Source organism: Suncus etruscus, chromosome 3 (genome assembly GCF_024139225.1).
Source record: "Suncus etruscus isolate mSunEtr1 chromosome 3, mSunEtr1.pri.cur, whole genome shotgun sequence".
Lineage (NCBI taxonomy): Eukaryota > Metazoa > Chordata > Mammalia > Eulipotyphla > Soricidae > Suncus > Suncus etruscus.
In genome coordinates, this window is record NC_064850.1 from 82,920,027 (window position 1) to 82,935,859 (window position 15,833).

Consider the following 15,833-nt stretch of genomic DNA (forward strand, 5'->3'; position numbering starts at 1 on the left):
TGGTAGCATCACAGAGTAGAGCAGAGGCAAAAGTTAAAAAAAAAAAACTTTTAAAAGACAGTGGAAGGTTTTGGAGCACGTTGGTGTTTAAGATTCAGTAACTTGGTGTCAGAGAGATAGTACAGTGTTAGGGTACTTGCTTGCAAGTGACTGACCAGATTTGATACTTTACATCTTATATGGTAACTGGAGAACCACCAGTAGTGATTCCTAAATGTGGAATCACAAATAACTCCTGAACCCTGCCAGGTGTAGCCAGCAAACAAACAAACAAACAAACAAAAATCAAGATTCAGCAACTGTATGCCAAATCTTGAGCATTAAAAGGACAACATCAGGGTAAGTAAGAGCTGGCTGGGCACTGGGCAACTCTGCTTTACTGAAAATAAACAAGAAGTAAATATGGGCAAAGTAGATCCTAAGAAATCTAGAGAAAAAAATATTGTATGTATTGTGTGTGTGTGTGTGTGTGTGTGTGTGTGTGTGTGCATGCAAACTAGCCAGGAGGAACACCAGAAGTACCAAGATGCTTTTGTCAACCTTTCAAATTTTCTCAGAAGTGTTCTTCTAGGTAAAATGTCTGCTAAACAGAAAGGAAGTTTGAAGACAAGGCAAAGGGTGACAAAGTCCATATGAAAGAGAAATGAAAACTTACATCCCTCCTAAGAGTTATCAAAAAAGTTTGAGAATCCCACTGCACTCAAGAGAACTCCTTCAGCCTTTTTCTTAGTTTTTTTTTTTTTGTTGTTGTTTTTTCCTGAGTATCATCCCCAAGTCAAAGAATAACATCTTTGCCTGTCTATTATTGATGTTGCAGAGAAACTGGGAGAGAGGTAGAATAATCCCTGTATTTGAGACAGGGATTGTATTTCTCTTTCTCACGGTTTATCATTGTCATGTTAGTTGTTAGTGCAGTTATTTCTCTAACTGCACTTACCACACTTTTGATAAGCTTCATATTATACATAATCTGGTCCTTCCAGTCCTTATATCTATTGTCTCTGGGTATTATTATTATACTGTCTTTTATTTTTCTTAAATCCAACAGATTAGTGAGACTATTTTGTGTTTATCTTTCTCCCTATAACTTATTTCATTCAGCATAATAGTATCCATATCCATCCATGAAAGGCAAATTTTGTAACTTTAGTTTTTCTAACAGCTGTATATTATGTTTTCTCTAAACTGTACAGTTTTCTTTAAAATGTACAGCTTTCTCCAAACTGTATAACATTTTTTGGTATAGCTAACACCCTACCAAAAATGTCTTTAGATAGTCCTGTTTGGTGATATTTTCAGTAGCCACTAACTTTGCCTGATGCAGTATGGGGGATATAAATTAACACGAAGAATTAAAGTAGATTCTTATTGGTGCACAGCACAAATTAGCTATTTATGGAATGGTAAATTTATTTTATATTCAGTTATCTTAGATACATCTTATACAAGTTGTTCTATTGACTGAATACCAACCACTCTTTAATTGTAGGAAAAAAATAAAAAAAGATACAGCTAATTTGTTGATATTCTTAAAGATTCTAAGTAGATGGATTTTAATTAGAAAATAAATAACAAGGGATTAAAATGATAGTACAGCAAGTGGGTCATTTGTGTGGCCAGCCTAGGGTCAGTTCTTGGCACCCTATATGGTTTCCTGAGCCAGTCAGAAGTGATCCGTGAATACAGAGCCAACAATAATCCATGGGCATTGCTAGGTGTGCCCCCAAACAAAAAAATACAAAAGAGTCCCCCAAATTATAAATAAAACCATGTATAAACCATGTCACTCAAACAATAAAAATGAACATAAAATAACTGTTCAGGGCCAGGAAGATAGCTTATTGTGGTGAATGTATGATTTTCACACCGGAGTCTCTAGTCCTCCTAACAGTGGTGAGTATTGCTAACTCCTATCCAGTAATAGTTGACCACCAAATAATAAAAATAACTCAAGCTTTGTGAAAAACTTGGTAGTTACCCAAAGAGAAAGATTTGACAGGAGTAGGTAGAAGGGGTCATCTAAACAGTTCATTGAGGCCAGGTACTAACTTATGGGCAGTCCAGCTTGGGTCCATCCCTTCCAATCCATGAAACAGAGCCAGAAGTGAGCTCTGTCTACTGGGTATGTACCACAGCAATTAATATTTGGGGTCTATACTAGTGATGCTCGTAGCTTACCTGGCTCTGGTTCAGTACTTGATGGGACTTAGGGACTGGCATTCAAACCATAGTTGTGACAGCCACATATCAGGCAAGCTCCTTCTTAACCTAAGCCTGGAAGTCATTTGATAGTGACGACAGTAGAACTTTGTTGGAGAAAGCAAAGAGTTCACTCTCTCTCCCCCCTCTCTGTCTCTCTCTCCCTCTCTGTCTGTCTGGTTTGATCCCTGGAGTTCCATATGGTCCCCCAAGCCAGGAGCGACTTTTGAGTGTATAGCCAGGAGTAACCCCTGAGCATCACAGGGTGTAGCCCCCCACCAAAAAAAATTCTTCAAGGTTTGCATGATAAAGTTAGTCTGAATTTATTTTATAATTAATCAGTCTTAAGTTCACAATAAATCAGGAGTAAGTATATAATTTCCAAATTATATATATATATACATATATATATATACATATACATACACTCTCAGCCCCTAGGATCCATCCACACTCTGTAGCTTCTTTCCCATCTATAGAAATTCTGCACCAGAATGCTACATGTGCTAATATTGATAAATTCACACTAACTCAAATATCAGAGTCTGAAGTTTACATTTTAGCTCTGGGTTTGGAAAAATGTATAATGACATATATCATCTACACTATTTTTATACAGAGTACTTTCACTGTCTAAAAAATCTTCTATATTCTATTCATTTCCCTTTCCCTTCTAGCATCTGATATCTATGGATCTTTCTGTCTTCTTTGTTGGTTGTTTCTTCTCTACAGTGCCATTCAGTTGAAATCATACAGTATGTAGTATATTTACAAGTAGACTTCCTTCACTTAGTGATGCACATAAGTTTTCTCCATTTATCCCATGGATGAACTTTTTAGCCATATAAAATGTGTGTGTGTGTGTGTGTGTGTGTGTGTGTGTGTTAGAGGGTGTTGGAAAGAAAAATGAAAGTCTATGAAGATCACAAGATGAGTTTCCAGTAATGTGGTACTAGACTGAATCATGTTGTATTGTGAGAATTTACCAATCAATATGGAAACTTGAAATAATTTTTTAAATTAAGGTACAATGATTTACAAAGTTATTCACAGCTGAGTTCAGGCATATAATGTTTCACTATCGATTCTATTACCATTGTCAATTTTGCTCACTAATGTTTCCAGTTTCTTCCCAACCTCTAGTATGCCTACTTGAGAGGCATTTTTATTTTTTATAATAATATATTTATTTAAGCACTATTTTTATTTTTATAATAATATATCTTTATTTAAGCACCATGATAACAAACATGTTTGTAGTTGGGTTTTAGTCGTAAAAAGTGCACCCCCTTCACCAGTGCAACCTTCCTGCCACAAATACCCAATTCTTAAAATTCAGGAAAGGCATTTTTAAGTTTGGTTGTTATAGTTTGGATCTCATGCTTTCAAATTTGTTGGTTCTGTGGTTCAGATATATGTAATATCACACCTGTACACTGTCAATGTTTTTTAGGCTTCTGTCCTTTGCTTCTTACTTCCTGTTCACCTCTTCTTACTCCCCCTCAATTTCTTTACTTCTAAACCCTTCTCAGTTCTATAATATAGGAACCATGATAATCTAGACACCCTCTGCCCTCATTTTGTAATTTGTATTACTTTAATCTGTTCTTCTATACAACAAATAAGTGGGATTATTTGGCATTTGTCTTTCTTCTTCTGACTAATTTTGTTAACATATATTGTTTCCATCTAAGTTGTAGCAAATTACATGATTTATCCTTTCTTGTAGCTGCATAGAATTATGTACATATATAGACACACACATACATATATAAATATATACATCCTCATTATGTACTCATACTTTCCCCCCCTATTTTTCTTCTCCTGGTATTCCTATAATTCAAAAGTTTATTCCTCATGCTTCTATCCATTGCCTACCTTACAATCTCTTCCATTCTTTTACTTCTGTTCTTTTTTCTTTTGCCATTTCCTTATTGATGCTGATTTATTTTCTGTATTTAATTTCTTTGAAATGATTAAATTTAACATGAGTTCATAATTCTGTACAGTGAATTGCTTCTTTGATTTCATTTATATGTATTCTTTTATATTCTGAGTCAACTCTTCTATGGACTGATTGCATTTCTCTCCTACTGCTTGTTTAATTTCCATCACCATTGATAGAGTGTTCATTTGAGATCCTCCTCCAGTCTTGAGAATTTTGATGAACTTGAGGAATTTCCTGGACTTCTGTCCCTATCTGCTAGTTCAGCTGTGTTCCTTTGTTTCCCATTACCTTAGAGTTTGATGGTTTCTAACAGTGGGGCTTTAGATTTCTAGTTATCCGAGTATTGATCTAATTTGTATTTTTATACTAATGTGTTACTGATTTAGGCCTCTGTTTAATGTTTATTTTCATTATCCTATAATAGTATTTTAGTAGGACAGGTAACTGTGGATATTGTCCCTACTTCTTAGGTACCAGGGCATTCATGGGGTATTCTGTCTTTGTATTTAGACTTTATAATTTCCCATCTGCTTATAGAGTGTATGTGGGATAGGTGGAGTATAGCAGTCCCATGGAAGCATTAGCATTCCTGGTTTTCATATGGCCACAAAGCTGGGCAGGTGCCCATAGTGGCCAGGGAGAGAGATTGAGGGGTCAGAAGAGAGAGGTTGAGGGGTCGGTGAGGTGGCACTAGAGGTAAGGTGTCTGCCTTGCAAGCGCTAGCCAAGGAAGGATCGTGGTTCGATCCCCCGACGTCCCATATGGTCCCCCCCCCCAAGCCAGGGGCAATTTCTGAGCGCTTAGCCAGGAGTAACCCCTGAGCATCAAATGGGTGTAGCCTCAAAAACCATAAAAAAAAAAAGAAGAGAGAGGTTGAGAGGTTTAAAGTACTTATGCTGGAGTTGGTCAGATGCACAGATATTAACAAGCCCAGTTCTCTACCCCTTGACAAATGAAAATTTTTTGAGTACTACTTACCCTGACTTTTTACCTTGTGACATTTTCCCATCTGATTTTCTTTTTTGTTTCTCTTTTATTGCCTTCCAGCAGCATAAACATATGAATTTAACTAGATGAGTTGAAGTGTGAGACCCCAAGTTCTACCCCTGGTTCTATACCTGGTATCAGGTATAGCCCAGATGGCTCACTGTTAGAGTAACACGTTTTTACCTTATTCAGGATAATTCTTCCTTACTTGTGCTTGTCCTCCTGAGCGGGAAGTACCTCTGATTGGTCCCCTAGCCCTACCTGGTCTCTACCCATGAGGGTGGTCCTATTCTTCCCAATAAAGACTCTGGTCAGAGAGATTATTTTTGGTTTTGGACCCACAACTCGCCTGTCTTCCTGCCCGTGTCTTTTACCTGCTTGCAGATAACTTGTGGTGGAAGTTTTCTGAACCTGTTTTATCTCCTTAACCTTGTGTAGACTGTTTCCTGTGTTGGTGTTTGCTTCTAAAACCCCGTTCCCCAAACCCTCTGTGATGGGGGTAGGGGGAGTGGGTATGAGGCTTCCACTACAGCTTACAAGCAGAGACAGGAGTGGCTCTGGAGATCCATGTCACTATCAGGCTGGGCTGCATCAGCCCCACAATACTAGGCCCAAGCAGGTAACTTCATGTGCAAAATGCCACTGAAGTCACTCCAGGGTCTTCTGAGCATTGCTGGGAAAGTCCTTTCTTCTCCCCATAAAAGAATCAGTGTGGCTCAAAAACTATTGTTAAAAAAAAATACTTATTTTTATATACAATAAAAGGAGACTGGGTGTGTTTTTATCTAGACAAGATATTGCCTTCTATTTCTAGCTTTCTGTTTCAGTAGAGGGCACTCTGACCTTACATAGAGTCTAGTGGGTCGTCCCCCCCCCCCTTTTTTTATTTGATTAGTTTTGCAAAGTAGCTAGGTTATCCATTCATCTATTTAAACATCATTTAGTAGATCCTCAAAGTAGAAACTAGGTTAGGATTCTGTCTACTTAATGATTCTATTGTTTTTTGTTAAGTCTCTTCTCTAAAGCTCCTTACTGTTCTCTAAAATAAGTCAGAATTTATACATAGCCTTTCTGATCACATTTCATGAGTTCATTATCTCACTAAGGGACCCATTATTAGAGGATAGCATGATCCTGGGCACACGCTATTCAATAACAACCAAATGTATTATCTCCCAGTTCTGAAACTTTTGCATTATATCACTTTCCTTTTAAAGAAGGTCTATACTAGAACCCATTTTTGCTCATTTAACACAATCCAAACAGTTGCTTTACAAAAAATACAAAGCAAAAATCACATTTCTTTTGTCTTGCAGAAACAGTTCTGGAGGCAGTGTTAAATTATTCTCTGAGCAATGATAAAAGAATTACCAAATTCCTTCCTTCTTTTTCAGAGATACATTTTTCAGGTTATATATTTATTATGGTATTTCTGCTTTTACTATTTGCAACTATTAATTCAAGTTTCATGTTTGACATTTTTTTTTTTTGGTTTTTTGGGCCACACGAGTTTGATGCTCAGGGGTTACTCCTGGCTACGTGCTCAGAAATTGCCCCTGGCTTAGGGAGACCATATGGGATGCCGGGGGATCTAACCGTGGTCCTTTCCTTGGCTAGCGCTTGCAAAGCAGACACCTTACCTCTAGCGTCACCTCGCCGGCCCCCATGTTGGACATTTTTATCGGTTATTATTTTATGTCCAGAAGTGTTATTTTTCTTTCATCTATATTAGCAATAATAATTATTGCTTTACTTCATTTGACTTAGTTTGAGTTATTTTGCACTCTCTGATATCAGGGAAAACTTTGGGAAAAATTCTTTAAAATATTATTCCAATCATATTATAACAGATCAAGGGAAAATTATGTGCAGAGTTGTTATTTTTCCAGATGCACTATTTTGCCTTGTGGATATATTTACATTCCTACTGAGGTTATGCCTTTTATGAACATGTCAAACCTGTCATCTCTTTAGCTATATACATCAATAGGTAAAATTGCATCTGTTTTAGATTCAAATGGGAGGATGCCATCTTACCTGGTTTGGCATTAAGCTTGGTAAAGGTCCAATAATATCCAAAAATGTAGGAAAAGAAATACTAATTTTATTTGCAACATTTATATAAGCAAAAGTCTAAGACAAATTCAGCTTTTCGATTTGTATTGCCTTTTTCTGCCACCCTTAGCCCTCTTCATCCCAAATCTCAAAATTCTACAAAATATTCAGTCACCTATTCAAATTCTTCCTCTTAAGTACTGCTCAGGCTTCTGATAGAAGTAAAAATTTTAAAATATTTGAACAACATTCATGATACATACTTATATTTTTTCAGATATGTGTTATCTTTCATTTGTAATATTTTCTTGTTAGGGGAAATTTGATATTTCTTGAGTATCAACTTCATTTATTATTGTTTAATTTGCTTAATTTGAAGCGACACTCAGCGGGTACTCAGGGCTTCCTCTGGAGATGCTCAGGGAGCCACATGTGGTGTTGAGGATTGAACCCAGGTCAAGCTTCATGCAAGGCAATAACCAGGACTATCTTTCTGGAACCTATGTGTATAGGTAATGCCAGGCGTCTTTTTGGAAATTCCTCAACCATCCACGCAGGGGGAAAAGGCATCCACAGTGGGCCTTTTGAGGAACCCCATGGGGATTAAATTAGTTCTACCCACCAGGAAAATCTGAGGATACATCTGGTGGCCAGAGCCCCCCTAAAAGCTTAGGCATGCCCTGGCATAGTGGCAAAGAATTAATAAACAAAACCAGTCAGGAGAGAATCACTTTGCTTCTCACCTCATGGTCTCTCTGCCTGCTAAGCCAGACTGACTTCTATGTAGTCTCTCAGTACAAATTCAGCCAGGTGGGGCAGGGTAGAGTGAAATCTAGGTGGACTTTTGCAATATCAAAGTGCTAGGTGAAAAGGAAAGAGAAAATTGGGAGAACAACTTGTTTTGGGTAATAGATGGGTGTCATCTAACATATGTTGTAAAATCTCTCCTCGGTTGTGAAATCACCCCACGTACTATATTTCCAACCCCAAGTAGCAATGTAGAATTAAAAACCAGCCAGTCAAGAGAGAGTCATGGAGTCAGTGGTTTCTCTCCTTATTGTCTCTCTGCACACCAAGCCAGACTGGCCTTTCTTTATTCTCTCAGTACAAATTCAACCAGGTGGGGGAGGGTAAATGAGATATGGATGGATTTTTACATATCAAAGGGATAGGAGAATAGAAAAGAGAAATATGAGAGGACACCTTTGTTTTGGGTAATAGCTGGGTGTCATCTAACACTTTATGAGATTGTAAATCCCCTTTAGGTTTAGATAACACTGATTGAGAATGTGCTTACTATCTGCCCTTCTTTCTATGGCTGATTATCACTGAATAATAAATACCTTGTGGAGAGGACATTTGGGACTCTCTGTCCACGAGGCAGTTAGCCTTCTGACCCCCATGCTTTTTCTTTAATGTCTGTCTTTTTTTCTTAATCCTCATGGTAAATCTGCTTCAGACTCATTCACCTGGATCTGGGTTCTAGCAATATATTTATTTCTAAAATAGATATTATATACACACACACACACACACAAAAGTAGCAAAAAATGAGCAGAGCCCAAAATATTGTACAAGGGTTAAAGTGCTAATCTTGCATGGAGTCAAAACTACCACCTCAACCAAACCACATATTGTCCCCTAAGCAGCATTAGAAGTAGCCCATAGTATGTGGCCTAATCCCCTTGCCCCAAATAAACCCTAAAATGGAGAAAGAAAATAAACAAACACTTTAACAAAGAAGATAGATGTATGAATAGTCAATAGGTATATTAAAGCATTCATGGTTATTTACTAAAAAATGCAAATCAGGGCCCGGAGAGATAGCACAGCGGTGTTTGCCTTGCAAGCAGCCGATCCAGGACCTAAGGTGGTTGGTTCGAATCCCAGTGTCCCATATGGTCCCCCGTGCCTGCCAGGAGCTATTTCTGAGCAGACAACCAGGAGTAACCCCTGAGCACTGCCAGATGTGGCCCCCCCCCAAAAAAAAACAAAACAAAAAAATGCAAATCAATGGGGCCAGAGAGATAGCATGTAGAAAGGTCTTTCATGCAGAAGGTCATTGGTTCGAATCCCAGCATCCCATATGGTTCCCCGAGCCTGCCAGGAGTGATTTCTGAGCATAGAGCCAGGAATAACCCTGAGTGCTGCTGGGTGTGACCCAAAAAAAAATGCAAATCAAAAATAATATTCTCCTCAAAAAAAAAAAGATATCTCACACCAGTGAGAATGGAATACATAAAATAACCAACAACCAATGTTGGTGGGATTTAGTGAGAAAGAAACATTCATATGCTATTTATGAGATGAGTTTGTTTTGCTTCTATGGAAAGTGTAAAGACTGCTAAACAAAGTAAAAAATATAGTGTTTTCATATGCCCAGTAACTACACTTCTTTTTTTTTTTTTGGGCCACACCCATTTGATGCTCAGGGGTTACTCCTGGCTAAGGGCTCAGAAATTGCCCCAGGCTTGGGGGGACCATATGGGATGGGGATGGAACCACTAGCGCTTGCAAGGCAGACACCTTACCTCTAGCGCCACCTCACCAGCCCCGTAACTACACTTCTTGACATCTACCCCTAAATACAAAAGTGTTCATCTCTTTCTTTCTCTCTACCACTCTCTCATATATACACACACATCCCACCCGCACACACCTTATTGCAGTACCTAATATAATAGTGCTTAATGTAATAGCCAGTACATTGAAACAACTCAAATGCTCAATGAGGTTAATGGATAGAGCCAACGACAGTAATAAGACCTTGACCTTAAATGACATAAATGAGAATTGCCAAATATTCCATTGGTAAATGAGGCACCAATGCTAAGATAAATTGACTAGAAGCCAGTGTAGGATCTTTGGTACTTTTGTGGTGGTGAGGTGAGGTAGCCATATTCATCAAAACTATAAATGTTAACTCTAAAATGAAAAAAAAAGATTTATTTTGTTTGTGTTTGGTTTTGGGGTCACACCCAGTGACTCTCAGGGGTTAATCCTGGCTGTGCATTCAGAAATCACCCCTGGCTTGGGGGACCATATGGGATGCCAACTGTGGTCTGTCCTAGGTTAGCACATCCAAGGCAAACACCTTAATGACTGCACCACCACTCCAGCCCCCCCCCCATAAGATGTATATTTTATTTTGTCCTTAGCCTAGTCATCTTATTTTTGAGTTATTCTAATGGTGACTTATGTTGTTATTTTTGTATGATTTATAATTTAGAATTTTTATTGGTCATTAAAATATTAAGTTGATGGGGACTGAAGTTATAGCACAGCATGTAAGGCATTTGCCTGGCATGCGACCTACCCAGATATTCACTGCCATGTTTTCCTGTAATATATGTTGGTGATTTTGGAATTTGATCTTAGATGTCCTCTCTTTTCTTGGCTTCTTCTTGTAGGAATACTGATACTACATGGGCCTTGCTTATTTGTCTCCATGAACTCCTATTCTGGAATTATGAATATAGAACATTTCTTTTTATTATATAGTTTGTGGATTTTGAACTGTTTCTTTTTTGGAGTGACCTAGAAAGATTAAAAAAACACTATAATCTTTCCACTATCTCCTCACAGTTTATTTTTATTTTAAGTCAATATACATTTTTTAACTTTTTAGAGTATTTATAGTTTAACTGTTACCTAAGATTATGTAAAGAAACATATGTCTCCAATTAAAGAACTTCCAGGGAACAGAGTTCAAGTTTCTAATCCCTTGAACTGATACTCTGATCTACAGAGCCTTTATTTCAGCCTCAGAGAAAAAGCTGATAAGAACAGATAACTCTGTTTTCCCCCTTTTCTTTTCCTTTTAAAAAAACAGTTCCTCTACTTCCTCTGCTTATTTTACTTCCCTAGTTTGAATTTCTGTGAGAACAGTGTATTCATTTCTTATGTAAGGGGCAGCTTAATAAAAGAAACATCTTAAATTCTTTTTTACTTCCCAAAGCAATAATTGACACAGGTACAGATTTCAATTAAAACATATAGTGGAACTCAGGGGACTGTTTGGAATCTTTGCATAATTAAATTTCTCCATGGGAGCTTTACTTTCTTCCATTTCTTTTTGTCTCAGGCTATATTGCATTTGGATAATAAGCCTGATTCAGGGATCCCCCTCCCCTTATTCTATGACTAGTGATCAATTTTAGATATATTTACAACTTGTAGAATAAGCTAACTATATAATCCAGGAGTTCTATGATTTTATCTAACACTCACATAGGATTTATGGATCTATAAGCTGGAGGTTTATATAAAATATTAGAGAAAGGGTCTAAGAATATGCACAGTATTTACATTCCAGTAGATAATTAGGTGGTACAGGGCCAGTTTAAAAAGCAATAGTATAAGCCAAAGCTGAGAGAACAAGTTTGCACAGATGAGACTGAAAACTAAGTTTTATTGTGATTTAACAAAAACAGGTAATGGGATGTAGATTAGTGATAGTCTAACTGGCTTGCATTAGTAAAGATGTACAAACACCCCCACAGTGACATTTATCATTATTGCAACTAAGTGTGCAGGCCCCATGAAACAATTGTACCTCATGCAAACAAATCTGTAGCTTCTGATGCACCATTTCCAAGTATACCAGTTCCATAACCCAGTGTGTCAGCACTGCAATCAAGTGTATAGTTCCAGCAGAAGCAGGGCAACCATAAGCAGCAGCAACAATATAAGGGAAGGTGAAAGGAAAAATAAATAAAATAAAATAGGTAGTCAGTTTTTAACAAGAAAATGCTCTATGTATCCAATATTTTAATATTTGTCTTAGTCATCATCATAGATGATGGCTGTGGGGCAGGGACTATGTTTATTCATTCCAAGATGGTTATATAAGATGGATTAAGGCTTTATGATAAAAAATAGAGAGAGGAAGAATCCCAACAACATATCAAAATAATCAAAGTACTGGCCCATGTTCAACTCTAGGGAAATATCTATGGCTTTTGAAATTAGTAATTTAATTTTCTCTCAAAAATATATTTGTTGTCAAGCACAAAGAGTGACGATCTCAGTGAGATGCCAAATGTGGGCTGTTAAGCAGGTTCATTTTCACTAACTGACCTCCATAGGTTTTGGTTCTAATTTTGTTCTGTAAAGTGGTAGCTTCATGGCATTGACCTTTGAATCTGCCAAGAGTGTTAAATCCATAGTTTCCCAAGGTTATTTGAGATTAAGCTATGACACAAAAGTACTTAAATTTAAGCAACTTGTGAAAATGCAAGTTATATATAAATATATAATATATATACTCATTAAATAATTCAAATGTGGGGAATATAGATACCTTGTTTTCATAACTCCTAAATACTGCTGCTGGTCTAAGAAGTACATTTAAATAATCTTTTCTAAGCAGACAAATGGTAGCACTCAGGAGCATAATATTTGGATATGGGGTGTGATAGAGTAGAGATAAAGACATTGTTTACAAATGACTTGAGATTGGAATTATTTTTCCCTATTTAATTTTTCTTTTCTTTTTCTTATTTCTGACTTATTTCACTCAGCATAATAGTTTCCATGTCCATCCATGTAAAGGACTCTCCATATTGTTTTCCACAAAGGCTGGAATAGACAGAATTACTATCAGCAGTGAATGAGAGTTCCTTTCTCTCCACATTCCAGCCAGCACTTACTGTTCTTGCTGTTCTTGTTTTTATGATGTGTGCCAGTTTCTGTGGCCTGAGATGATACTTCACTGTTGTTTTGATTATGCATCTCCCTGATGATTAGTGATGTGGATCATTATTTTCATGTGCCTTTTAGCCATTTATATTTCTTCTTTTTTGTTTTTTTTTTTGGGGGGGGGGGACACACACGGTGATGCTCAGGGGTTACTTCTAGCTATGCACTCAAAAATCACTCCCAGTTAGGGGGACCATATGAGATACCGAGGATCAACCCAGGTCTGCCCTGGATCTGCTGCATGTAAGGCAAATGCCCCACCACTGTGTTATCTCTCTGGCCCTGTATTTCTTCTTTTAGGAACTAACTCTATTTCTTCTCCCCATTTTTGATGGGGTTATATTTTTTTCTTGTTAAGTTCTGTCAGTACCTTTTATATCTTAAATATTAGCCCCTAATCTGATGGGTATTGGGTGAATAGTTTCTCCCATTCTTGGGTGGCCTTTGTATCCTTGTCACTATTTCTTTTGAGGTACAGTGTTTTGTAGTTTTCTTTGTATATGTCCTTTACCTTTTTAGTTAAGTTAACTCCAAGGTATTTGAGTTTCTGTGGCACTAATGTGAATAGGCTTTTTTTTTAAGGTCCATTTTTTGTCTATCATTATTTGTATCTAAGAAGGCCATTGATTTTTGCTTGTTAATTTTGTAGCCTGCCACTTTACTATATGAATCTATTGTTTCTAGAAGCTTTTTGGTAGAGTCTTTAGGAATTTCTAAATATAGTAGCATGTAATCTGCAAACAGTAAGAGCTGGACTTCCTCCTTTCTTATCTTGATGCCCTTGATGTCTTTTTTGCCTAATTCCTAATGCAAGAACTTCCAGCACTATGTTGAATAGGAGTGGTGAGAGCTGATGGCCTTGTCTTTTATGAGATTTTAGAGGATAGGCTTTTAATTTATCTCCATTGAGAATAATATTTGCCATTGGAGTGTGATAGTTGGCCTTCACTATACTGAGAAAAGTTCCTTCCATTCCCATCTTGATGAGGGCTTTTTTAACATGAATGGTGTTGGACCTTATTGAATGCCTTCTTTGTATCTATGATATGATCATTGGCTTTATTTTTCCTTTTTTTTTGATATAGTGTATTATGTTGATTCATTTGTGTATGTTAAGCCATCCTTGCATATCTGGAATGAAATCTATTTGCTAATGGTGTATGACCTTCTCAATGAGGTATTGGATCCTATTTGCCAGGATTTTGCTGAGGATCATTGTATCTGTATTCTTTAAAGATATTGGTCTTTAGTATTCATTTTTTCCAGCATCTCTGTCTGGTTTTGGTATCAGAGTGATGTGAGCTTCATAAAAACTATTTGGGAGTTGTTCTGTTTCTTCAATTTCCTGAAAGATCCAGAAAAGGATTTGTAGTATCTCTTCTTGAAAGGTTTGAAAGAATTGGTTAGTGAATCCATTTGAGCCTGGGCTTTTTTTATGGGAAGACTTTTGATTACCATTTTAAATTCCTCAATAGTGATGGGTCTGTTTAGATATGCTATATCATCCAGGTTCAATTTTGGAAGATTATAAGAGTCCAAGAATTTATCAATTTCTTCACGTACTCATGTTTTGTGGCATAGGGTTTCTCAAAGTAGTCTCTGTTTACCCTTTGAATCTGTGTAGTATCTATAGTGATTTCCCCCTTTTTATTTCTCGTCTGGTTTATTAAGTTTCTTTCTCTCCCTTTCTTTGTAAATTTTTCTAGTGGTTTATCAATCTTGTTTATTTTTTTCAAGAACCAACGTTTGCTTTTGTTAATCTTTCATCTTGTTTATTGGATTTCCACTTCATTGCTTTCTGTTCAGCTGCATTATATTTGGTTCAATTTGTTTATCATTTTCTAATTTTATATGATGTGTCATTAAGCTATTTATTTAGGCCCATTTTTACTTCCAATGAATACTTACAAAATTATAAATTTTCCTTTTAGTACCCTTTTTGCTGTGCTCCACAAATTCTCATAGTTTGTGTCTTCATTTGCATTTGTTTCAGGAATCTTTTGATTTCCTCTTTGATTCATTTTGATCCACTATTTGTTCAGTAGTGAGCTGTTTAATTTTCAGGTGTTAAAGTTTTCTTATGTGTCTCTTTGTATTCTATCCTTATCTGTGGGTTTCATCATTGTGACTAGAACATTTTCCTTTGAGTCTCTTTTAGCTGGAACTCTTCAGGGATGCAGGTTTTGGTTGCATTCCATCTTTAGCTTTTTGCAATGATGTCCTTGACGTTTGATTCTTCCTGGGATTTTTCTTTTGGGTTTCTGGGACTCCAGTGAGTCTTATGTTTTTCTGTTGAGTTTATCAAAAACACTTCTATTTTTGTTTGTTCACAGTCTTTGAAGATTTTTTCCATTGTCTTATCATTTATGTTAAGACTCTTTTTCAGTCTTTTCCATTGTATGAATTTGTTGGGCATCTCATCATCAAGCTCAAGGATTCTGTCCTCAGCTGCTGCTGAGGAGAGGCTTTCCAGTGAGATTTTCAGTCCTATTATTTCAGTTTGGAGTTTTCTTATTTCTATCTTCATATCTTCTTTATTCTTATTTGTGGTTCGTTCAGCTTGATCCATGTTTCCTTTAATTTCTATGAGGGTCCTCCATATTTCTTCTCTAAACTCCTTATCAGAGAGGCTAAATAGTTGGTTGGCACTTTTTGGGTCATCATAGCTGCCATCTTCATTCTCTATATTTGGTGTTTGTCTGCTTTGTTTTCCCATTATCACACTTATAGTGTGGTGTTTTCTACTTGTTGTGCTGAGTTTCATTGGCTAGAAAATGTGTGGGACCTTGAAGTAAAGCCGGTGTCTGCATCCCTCTGGCTCTGCCCTCCTCTGGCTGGGATTGGAATTCTTATTGCGAAAAAGGGCTTGTTGCTGGTAAAGAGACGACTTCCAGGCACACTGTTTCTAAAAGCACAGAAGCACATATTGTACAGGGATCTA